The sequence below is a fragment of the Rhinolophus sinicus genome, chromosome 4 (genome assembly GCF_057876585.1).
Source record: "Rhinolophus sinicus isolate RSI-liver-muscle chromosome 4, RSI-T2T, whole genome shotgun sequence".
Taxonomy (NCBI): domain Eukaryota; kingdom Metazoa; phylum Chordata; class Mammalia; order Chiroptera; family Rhinolophidae; genus Rhinolophus; species Rhinolophus sinicus.
Genome location: NC_142504.1, coordinates 3,465,991 through 3,478,182, shown reverse-complemented (window position 1 = coordinate 3,478,182; position 12,192 = coordinate 3,465,991).

The window sequence follows — 12,192 nt, the reverse complement described above, 5'->3', positions numbered from 1 at the left end:
GTCATACTATTAGGCTGGTACAAATGTAATTGGGGTTTTTGCAATTATTTTTAACCTTTTAAACTGCAATTACATTTGCACCAACTTAATAGTATGTTCTTTAATCTTGTCATCTTTACAGAATTTATGAAAATTTTCCATTCATATTTTTTCGTTATTTCCTTGGTTCTCTATGTTTCAGTTTTTAAACCATATTTATCTTTTATTTCTTAGAGATTCCATGATTCTCATCCCAGAGAGATACAGCTCTCTGAATCACACTTTAGAAAATACTTCTATGTCAAACATTCATGAAGTTTGCATATGTGATTCTAATTAATTCTTACCAAAGACCATCATGAGAAGGAAATATTTAAAGCATTTTGTGGTACAGAAAATATAAATCTGTTTGTATAGGTGACCAGTGAAAAATATACTCTCTGAGTTCAGAGATGCTCACTGTGGGGTGTCTAGGCCGACCATGTCAGAATTCCATGAAAGGACTAGGGAAAAAGTGGTACCTCACTATGGTTTTAATATGTGGTTCTTTGAGAAAGAGGCTGAGCTCTTTATGTTGGCACTAGATAGTCGCACTTCTACGTCTGTGAAATCTGTAAAATGCCTGGTTACATCATTGGATTTTGTTGTTGTTGTTATTGAGTTACAGTTATTTTTACAATTGATTATAAGATTTGTTTTATTGTATTAAGGGATTTAAACTTTTATCTGTCATATGAGTTGCCAATAATTTTTTTCATTTTTGCACTTATCTTTGGAATCTGTGCATATTTTTATAAATTGTACTTAGCCAAACATCAATTTTTATTTTATTAATTAAGGTTTGAAATGTTATTAATGTAAAATTTGGAAAATATTTTATGAGATCTTAATACATTAATAGAATTTTATGGAATTTGAATAATAATTTCCCTTTAAATTTAAATAAAAATTGCATCTATCTACTGGCAAGGAGACTTTGAGATTAAGCTTGATTTATAATTCTATAAAATGTGAATAATAGTAATAATAATAATGGCTACATTTATTTATAATGGAGTAGGTATTGGGCTAGGAGCTTTATATAACATATAATTTAACTGAAGAAATAACCCAATAAGGTATCTATTATTGTTAACATTACACACTTACAGGAATTTGAGGCTTAGAAAGACTACTTGTTTTTCCTGAAATTAATGGGTAAAGTAGAATTAAAAAATAAATAAACTTTACTACTTGAACTGATTCCTTAAACCTCTATGTTATAGGATATAACTCTTAATTTTTAAGAAATTTCATAAGATACTTGTGTTCGTTATTGATAGTTAAGGGGAGACTCATATTTCAACTTGTTTCAAACTTACTTGGTACATGTCTTTTTTAAAGTGTTAAAAAGTTCCTATGAAACACACTGATCCAAATTCCATCATTAGCAGACACAGTGTGCGCCAAATGTTAATCCGTGTAGTAAATATGTGTTGAAAGCTAGGCCCCGGGCATACAGTACAGGAGAAAAAGGAATTTTAAAAATGGTTTAGAGGATAAAAAATAAGTGTCAACTTGGCTCAGGAGGCACCTCTGCATTTGTAAGAGATTTTAAATAATGGATGAATTGGGGATAAAAAGCATGGCGGGTACACGGATTGGTCTGTGATGATACAGATCAGGGTCCCCATTACTGTAGCTCCCTGATACCCGGCTTTTGTCTCCAGTCTACAACCCGAAGACTGAGTGTGGCCCTGGCTGGTGGGGCTGGAGGACTCGGTCTGGCTAAGGGATTGCGAACACAAGCACAACGTGTTTGCACCGAGCTAGAGAATTCAGGCGCCAGTAAGAGACCAGTATGCTGAGCCTGTCCCAGCAATTGGGGCCACAGCCTCCTGCTGGACAGGCGGTGGAGAGTGGACCTCAACTCCCTGCTCTGTTCATCCGCTGGGAAGGGGGCTGTTCGTGACTAGCAGAGGCTGTACCTCGCCTCTCCTAACTGATAAAACCTGCCAGCTTCTCAGAATGTGTCCTTATGGCCCGTTTCATCATCAGGCCCTTCTCCTGTTGAAACTCATTTTGCTTGTCATCACGGGCCTCTCCGCACGTTTTCAGATTGCGAGAGGGCAGGGAGCACAGCCCAGCACTTTGCCGCTGTGACCCGGCATCTGCATGGCACGACCCATAGCGCAATTAAGTGCGCAACGCGCGTCTGTCCGCGAGAAGGAACCAACGTGTAACGCGGCGGCGCTGGTTGTCGCTGCTGCAGGAAAGCGCAGAGCATGCAATGAACAAACTCCTCAGGAGGACCTCAGGTCTGATGCAAAAGGCATCAGTTGCACATGCCTATTATTTACCAGACTTTCTGAGAACAAAACCCGAGCCAATCCCCTATTTTGGCTGTGGCTTGGGAGAGGCAGCAAACATGGTGTGTGAGGAGGACGGGCCGGATCGCACCAGCCCAGAAGCTGGCTGTTCCTTGCACCGTGATCAGGGACGTCAGAACCATCGTCTAAGCGCCAAGAGCCACAAACATAACATAAGTGGTGTTTTGCATTGTTCATTAGCTCATCACACTTTCCCTCCAACCCAATGTCAATTCCCCAAACTAAATACAGATGATGTGCGGGTTTTGTCTGCCCCGTCCGGTGCCAGCGCAGCGGCTGGGATGCTAACGGTGCCCGCAGCAGAGACGCCCATCTCGGGGCGCTGCAAGGGCCCCCCCTCCCCTGATGTTCTGGGACAGAGGTCACGCCTGCACGGCGCTGAAGGCGGGGAGCCGAGGCCCTAATGACACCAATTTGAAAGCTTTCGTTCCTGAGATGTTTCCAGAGCCGTGTTATCTCGGTATTAAAAACCTGTCCCGACGCTATTATTCGGGCCTAAGTCCGGCAACTTGCCAATACATTCGGACCTGCGGCATGGGCTTTGTGAAAACAAGGAAAAGCAGGATTGATGGCCCCGTGGGAGGGAGCCTGGCCGGACTCCGCTATCCTGCCCGCCCGTTTGTCAGTTTCCTCTCCTGCTCAGGTTTCTCGTGCACACGTCCCGCCGGGCCTGTTGTGGCTGGAAAAGGGAGGACCACGGGCTCTGAAGCCAGACTCACATCAAGGAAACGGTCTTAGCTTCATGAATTGGGAAACTGCTCTTTTTCTTACGAAGCAAAATTAATTGTCCTGGACCTAGTTTAGAAAAGGTAAGCATTTCTTTTAAAAGGTTTAAGAGCTCTTTTAATATCTATAGGTCCTTATGTCTTGTGAGACTTTTTTTTTCTTAATTATGTAAAGGGTTATCTCAAAAATTTATTTTACAAAGTTAAATTATTCTGATCTTGACCAAGATAAGTTCAGCCATTTTAAACATAAAATAGGAAACACTGCAGACTTTTATTTTATCAAAATAATAGTTGCAGCGCTCTATTCTCTCTGTGCAGTTTTCATGTATGTTCAACCATAAAATACTTAGGTTTAGTTCTATTTTACTAGAATAGTAAATAAAATAAATAAAAGTGAAAAAGAGTAGTCTTGTAAATTATCCGCTAATATCCAGATATTTGAGATGATTCAAAATTTATCTAAAGTCCGAATTAAAAATGAGAGCAGAAGAAGCTAAAAGTCTCATACTGAATGAACCTAGATGCCCTAGCATGAATGAAAATCAAGCTTCCATAAGGGTTATATTTACATGGGGGAAAAAATGCATTGTTTTTTTCTTTAATTCAGCAAATTGTGCATCATTTCTGTACCCCCCGTTTTGCTGGGCCCGTTAGGGAAACAAAGAAGCATAGTATCTGACCCTTGCTTACTATAAGCTTAGTACATATGTAGGAAATACATTCCCTGAGGTAGTGCAGTTATTTTGTGACAAAAGTTTGTAACCTGAGAAACACGACAGAAGAAGTAGTAAGGTAGATGCACGTGTCTGATGAACCTGGAACAACCTGCTGCTCAGAGGCAAGAAAGAATCTGTGAGCTGTCTGTCTCTCTGTCTGTCTGACTGAGGCCACCGAGACCAAATGAGTGAAGACAGGAGGAAAACACGGCGATACAGGGAAAAACTGGCACAAAGAATTTCTGCCACTCAGAAATAACTTTGTAAACATAAAAAGCCTGATTTGCTCCTAAAAGAATCTAAAGTCTGAGTTTAAACAAACACTAAAAATATAAGAGAACCTAAAAAAAAAAATGACTATGACTTATTTAATCACAAATATACTGGCAGCCATCCTGTACTCTATCATGGTTAATTAAGGGGATTTATCAAGATAATAATCCTCATTCACTTCGCTTAATATAGTCAGACCATAATAAATGGAAGGCAACCCACAAGCTTTAAATCCTGATTCTGGTCAGTGTTTCAATGGTGCCCCATCTTGCTGGAACGCGATCATTAGGTGAACTACATAAATAAGACATTTAACTTGGATTTTATAAGCATTAATACATAGTCTTTCCTTTATCTTCTGTCTTCTTCTCCCCTCACAGTCCTAGCACACTGTCAAACCATGTGACTTAATCACACCACTTGAGAGAGGGTGTAGGTAGATCCCTGAGATGGGGCGTGGGACCGACTGCTACAGGCTTTGTCATTTTAGGTCATGTTCTGCAGGTGTGGCACAGAGAGCTTCATCAGTAGCATATGGACACTAATATATGTGAAAATGTGGTCCCTCACAAAACACCAAAAATAGCATTTCCAAATGCGTCTAGGAAGCCATTACATCTCAGTGGCGTCATGTGTTCATTTATTTTTTTACAAGTTTGATTTCAATGCATTTTCTAAATAGTAGTAGTGAGAACATTTGACAAAATCCCAGATGTGGGATAAGTGAACATGTGTAGTCCTTTCGTACTAACCCTACTCTTTCAAAGAATCTACATGCTGTTCAATATCCAGGAAAATACCCAATACTGAGTTTTACTGTTGAAATAAAATTATCTTATATCTTTCATGATGATTATATTTTGGGAGGAGGACATTTGGATTTGCATTCTCATCCCTTAAGAAAAACATTTGCACTATAATATAAATTTTAATATCACAGAAAGTATATACAGGAAAGTGTTCAGAATCCAATTAGTATTTGGACGCAGCAGTTATGTTTTAAAACAAAAACAAATATAACTTTCCAATTCTTTTACAGTAAGGTATACTGTGCTATCCTGTTTCTAAAATATATTGATTTTTTTGTTTTTAGATTATAAAGAGAAAGTAAAGCTTAGTTTATTTGCTCAGATTTGTTCCTTTTCTTGGGGAGAATTTATGATGCTTGAAAGGATCAATATCCCTTGCAACAAAAATTCTATATTTATCCAGAGAGCAAGAACAGAAAGAAACACTAAATAAGAAATGTCACACCATGAGGCTCAACCCCCGCTCTCTATAGGGACCTCAGGCACAGCTTTCCTTTGACAAAACTGTGAAGTGGCCACATCTGGTGCTTTGCCCCTGAACTTCCAGTCCAGACTTTTGTTCACTGCTTGTCCTTTCGGTGCCCTCACAGACCAGACTCTCCAAACAGGGCTCTCCAGAGCAGCACCTTACCATCCAGATATCCTTTCTTTCTGTCTATGCCCTGAAGCACTGCTCGATTTTCTGCCTATGAGACAAGACCTTGGAAAACCTCTGACAAAAGGAAAACCTATCTACTAACAACTCATGGAGAGTTGGAACCATCTCTTCAGGGATGGGCATGGGGGTTGACGAAAAAGTACTAAAGCTCTATAAAGGCACAAGGAGTAAGTATCAACTGGTGATTTTCAGGAAGTTTAAAAAAGGGAATACCTAAAAGAATTGCTGTAAATCAAACTGCCCCCATCTGCCAGAGGTAAGGTGGAGGGCACTGCGATGCCTCCACCCAGGGGAAGCCATACTCTTCTCTTTTTTTGACTCTGAGATAATTCTGTAAACATGTGACATTCCTAGTGATTCTTGGGCTCCCTTTTATCTTAGTAACTTGATAGGTCTGCGGACAGATTTTAAAATCTGTTCCCCCATCAATGCTCAAGTAAGTTCCGGAAACGAAACTAGATTAAATAGTTAAATTAGTTTCTTCACTGCAGGAAGTTTTAGATGATTCAAAAGAGTAAAGCTCGATGCACAGGACACATATTATGAGACAGTTTCCAAAAGTTCAGTCATGAAGATACTGCTTTGCGTGCTTGAGTGTATGTGTGTATCAATTGCTATCACCCAGAAGTCATTGCCTGGGAAATAGGAAGCAATGAGCCAAGTTCAAGGCTGGAGAAGACAGACTTGTAAGAATTATTCTCCACCTTCACATTTGCTTTTTATGGCCTGTGCTGTCTATGTATTCGCTAACATGCTGGTGGTGAAAGTGTCAGAAAACCATGACTCTAAGCAACGGCCCTGCTACCAGGACCTCCAGAGGACCTAGATCCGAGTGATGACTTTCCAGTGCGGCCTGGGTGAAAGCAAGTAGCACAGAAAACCACCGGCGGCCAGACAATCACACAGGATCGTTGAAAACAATCACGTCTGTACTGGAGTGGCAGTGGCATTTCTTGCTTGTAGACATACATCTGCTGTCTTTCTTGATAATGGCCTCTCTGTCTATTATGGAATATGGGTTGTTATGAAGATGGATTCAATGGTAGAATAGGGAGGTTGAGGTAATGTGGGTAGGGATTTGGTCTCGTGAATGTTCCCCCTTTTGGACTGGACTTGTAACAGTCATATTGACAACCAACTTGCTGAGATGGGAGGTACGAACAAAAGAGCGCCCTGGGACCCAGTGCACCAGACTGGCTTCCATCTTCTCTTCATCACTTTGGATCCCCAGGGAGGTGGCAATTGGGAAGTCAAGCATGGCTGTAGCATGAGGAGAAGACTGAATGTCAGGAGATGCCAAACAGTGAGGGGATTTCGTTTGGCGTACGGGGCATGTTTTCATTTCTCAGATCGCACAAGGGCAACATCAAGTCTACCACCATCCCTGTGCCTCCATTTGCATACTGTGTACCTATTATGTAAACGAAGGGCACGCGGTACAGTCTTTGGAGATGAAGGCATTCTGAGGAACAGGCTGACAGCGCTACTGAACTTCTTGAAATATTAGAGATGAGGATACCTTTGAACTTCAAAGAAATCAATTAAGTTTGACTTTGTTATACTTGGCTGTGAGCAGGCAAAGCTTGAGATACAGTAATCAAAAAGAACACCTACTTAACATTTAAATATATACTGAGTATGATTGGAGACAATTGGATGTCCTCTAAGAGAACAACCGTAGTGTTTACAGACCCTGCAGTTAAAGCTCCCTGGATGCAGAACACCCCAGTATAATGTAACTAATCTGGTGCCTCCCCTTTAAGAACCAATGAAATGAAAACATGGTATTGCAGGCTCAGCATTTCCGTGTGCAGAATGTGCTCATCCAAACAGAAAGCACTGAAGTTCACCGCCTTTTGTCAACAATAAGATAATTGAAAAGAATTAGACCGAACTGCAAAATGTAAGCTTACCTACAACTTCAGGAACATCTGTCTAGCTGAAGAGCAAGCATGCGTTTTATTTCCTGACCACTGTCTTTCAGGTACTTTCAAAGGGAAACAATGCCCATTGATGATATATGGCTCCTGTTCCCAAGAAGCTCATAGTCCATGAAGAGAACAATGCATATTCGTTAATTACAGCACAGTAAGGCCTATATGTCGCATGCTTCGTTGGAAACAAAGAGAACGGTCTCCGCCTCATGCTACTGGGCTAGCCTCTCTGGGTTTTTGTTCTTTTATTAGCACAACAGGAACAATGTACTTATTTCAGGTTATTGCAAAATTCAAATGAGAAAGCCGTGTGTGTGTGTGTGTGTGTGTGTGTGTGTGCGCACGTGTGTGTACACATACCCTACATTGCACACATATGATATTGAACATCCAGCCTCCAGAACAATGAGAAGTGAGTTTCTATTGAACCACCCAGTCCACGGAACTGTTAATGGCAGCCCCAGCAGACTGATGCAGCTTCACAGTCTAGCCCGGGTTCAATGGTGGCCACCTGTTGATGGCAAGAGCTGCAAAGTCACATGGGAGAATTATGACGATTTTGGAAAACTTAGTACCAAAAGACTCTGAGTAATGTAATTCTATGGCTTCTGCTTTGCAATGTCCATGCGTGACACTGAGCCCTTGATTGTCAAGGCATCCATTTCAGTGGCGTCCATCTCAAATAAACAAACTGCCAGCTGTACAACGCAGCTACCAGCTAACCAACCGGATAAGGTGCCAGGCTGCCCCACCCATGAAGGGCCCATTTTAGAAAGCCCTGGGTGACCTAGATAGCTTTTGCATTTCTGCTCTTATGTTTTAAATTCTCCAATAAAGAGTAAACCTGTGAAACCCTAGCCACTCCACCCTTGGGCCCAATAAAGGCAGAGCCCCAGGCCATCTCTACCTCCTGTCACCTCCCGGTGTGACTCTGGGTACACTGTGTGCCCCTCAGGGCTAGTGAGAAATAAACCCTGTTTTTTTAAAGTTCCCTGATAGTGGTTGCTGAGGTGCACCCTGCATTTATAATGTGAACCTCAATGGCCGGTTCAGCTACAACATGGGCTCCATCCAGCCAGGGAAATGGCTGGGCGCTGACCACGAGGAGTATGGGCCTACGTGAGAGCCCCAGGCTGCCCTAATCCACAGCATCACTCCTGATAGGCTGAGACTGGCACAGAACATGCTGGATTCCCACCAGCACTGCCCCAGGCCACCCCCGCCAGCAGTCTTTCTCTCACCTTGACAGAAGGGGCAAAGACGTTACAATACTTCACCAGGTCCTGCAGGACCCATGGCCCTGCCTTGACCCTCCCCCAAATCTCTCTGACCCCGTTTCTGCTTCCTCTGCTCACTGTGTGCCAAGTTCACTGTCTTCCCAGGTTTAAGCACCAGGCCTGCTCTGTCCTGAGGGGTTTGCATCATTCCTCTCTGCCTGCAGCTCTGCTCCCCCTGCTGGCTTCACGGTTGGCACTCACTGCCCATGGGTATTCAAATGCCACCTTCTGATGGAGCCTTCAGCACAACACTGCTGGCAACTCCTCACACCCCTCCCACGGGCACAGCTCCCCTCCTCCTTCCCTGATGGTTTCTTCAGGAAGATGCCGACATTCGCAAGGCCACCTACTTTATTTCTACATGGTTCTTGTCCACCTCTCCTGTCTTCGAACAGAAACTCCATAAAAGCAGATGCTTTACCTGATGTATTTAACGTTGAATCCCCATCATCCTGTAACAGCCTAGACTAATACAGATGCTCAATAAATATTGGTTAAAAGATTGGCTTAAAGGAGTAATATATTTTAAACATAGCACATTCAGTCAGAAACAAGTGGGAATAAAGTAAGAGCTATATGTACTATACATATTTAAAAATTAAATGAGTGGAACTTTTCTGAAAAATTTAGAGGGGTGATATTCTGAAGCTAGTGTAGGTACGTGGGGTACGAGTGCTTAAAAGTGAGATTTGTACCAAAGCCATGTTCCTGCAGCGAGCGCATGACTTAGCGATGGATCATCGTGTTAGGAGATTGAGAATTAAGTAGAGCCAATAACTTTTACCATCACTTTTGAAAATTTTTATTGTGGTAAAATATACATCATGGAATTTGCCATTTTAACCTTACTTAAATGTAAAACTCAGTGGCATTAAGTACATTTGTAATGTTGTGCAACAAACCATCATCAATATCCATTTCCAGAACTTTTTTATCGTGCCATAAATTCTATACCCATTATTTAATAACCCTCCATTCCTTTCTTTCTCCAACTCCTGGAACCTTCCCTTCTGCTTTCTGTTTATATGCATTTGATTAATCAAGGTACCTTTTCTAAGTAGAATTGTGTAATATTTCTCCTTTTATGTCTAGCTTCTCTCACTTAGCATGATGTCTTCTTCAAGGCTCATCCATGTAGCATATGTGAGAATTCCTTCCTTTTACGATTGAATAATACTCCAGTATCTGCATATACCACATGTTGTTTATCCATTGTCAACCAAACATAAATGAATCAGGAGGCTTTGCTAGAATTAAAGGACAGAGTTTCATTGAAGGGCCCTAAACAAATTGCAAGTCAGGAATCATTGTCAGGCAATAATCAGAGTATTCCAAAGAAAAGGAAAAGCTGAGAGTTTTTAAAGCAAAAAGCACATTTCTGAGAAGTATCAGTCCTACGTTCTTAACCTCTGCACTGGCCTGAGAAGGTAATATTCCAGATGTCCCGGTGGTCTGGATAATGGAGCGTTCTCTCCTAAGTTCTTCAGATGGTTATCTATGGAATTTATGCATCCCGGACACTGATGTACAACTGAGAATTTCAAAAGTTGTAGTCCCAATGCTAGTGGAGGTAAAATTGTGTCCTCACGTCTCGGTCTAAATGAAGGGGCTGCTTCAGCTTGACTACACGACTCATGTGTTCTTCACTTTTCCTCACCGTCAGTCTGGTGATGGACAGTTGCTTTGTCTCCACCTTTAGGTTATTGCAAATAATGCTGCTATGGACATTGGTTTACAAGTCTCTGATTCCCTGCTTTCAATTCTTCTGGGCATATACCTAGAAGTGAAAGTGCTGAATCGAACAGCAAATCTATATGTAACTTTTGAGGAACTGCACACGGTTTTCCAAAGTGCAATTCTATGTTCCCACCAGCAGTGCATGAGTTCCAATATCACCACATAATCACCAATCGTTGTTCTTTTCTTTCTTTCTTTTTTAAAAAACATATAATCGCCATCCTAATGAATGTACATCATCAGTTTTAAACAGCAAGTGAGGTTTGAATTGCAGGGCCTAATAGCAATTGTCAAAAAGTCCAACGCCACTTGGTGCAGTCGCTGCGATGGCTGTTCCCCACGTGTTGCTGCCCCCATATCTCACATAAAGCTTTCCTAGATGAACTGTTCCCCTTTCTTTAAAATATGCACTTGTAGCACTGCTGTTAGTAGCACCTCCTACACAGCCTCTTGTCAGGAAATGGGAAAGGGAGGAAGAGGGAGGGGGGGTAACCAAATTAACGGGTCATGAAAATCGACATCTGGGATTCCCACGATGTTATGTCAGAAGCCGTTTCATTCATACACAGCCTATAAAAATACAAGAGCAATTTCCACTAATTAAGGTAAGGCTAAGCACCTAACATATAATAGCCTAGGTACAGAGAAAAGAAGAATCAACTATTTCCCCCAACTTTTGTTTATCTGCACATCAGAGAAGCCATGTCTACCCTGGTCAGAAGGCTGGAGAGGTGATTCATGAATGAGACCAATGTTATTTGACCAAATATGCCCCCTCCCAAAAAAACCATTTTTTCCTCATTTATTCCACAGTCAAGTTACGCTATGACGCAATACGCTGGGGAAGGAAGGGGCAAGAACATGGGATCTGCGGCAGAACGTGAATATGCTACAGAAAGAGGTTGAGACCGTATATCTAGGTGATAGTGGGCTTCATGTTTCTGGGATTATATTTCCTCTCCTGGCAAAACAAACAAAAAATAGTACTGGAAAGTAATGACAATTAAAATGTGTACTAAAGGTGCCAGTGAAAAATTCACTCTTACATATTCACTTATTATTTACTGTTATTATTTTACTAAGTAGTCTTCAAAGAAAGAAGGTGGAAAAACTAAACTGAGCAGGAAAAACAAAGGAGACAAAAATCTATTTTAGAAAACAATGAACATGAAAATTTAATATAAGACCAGATGCTAATCTTTAAATAAGATAAAGTACGTAAACATCACATATATCTACTCAGAAATATAAGCGAATATACAAAACATTGAATGACAAAAAGAGAATATAAACAAATATGTAGAACATAAACAAAACCTAAAATGTAAAAGATTTCTATTCAGAAGCATGTGCAAATAAATTTGAAAATAGGTAATTTTCCAGGCAATTAGTTAAGTTAATTTGGCAACAAAAAGAATAAACTGGATTAGACCAATAACCATGGATCTGTATAAAACATGTCGACGACTTAACTCTAAAAGTGCCCCAGCTGTAAAGTTTCACAGGTAACATCCATCAGGCAGAGATTCCAGGGGGAAAACATGCTGATCAATCCCCTTCATGAATATAGAAGCAAGAAGACGAAACGCAATCTTGGCATGTAATTGCCAGTAGACATTAAAGATTAATGTGGTAACTCCAGGGTGGACAGTGCATGGCTCAAGGGAGCCACCGGAAAAATGGGCATTTGCCATTTCCGCCTTTGTGGTTAC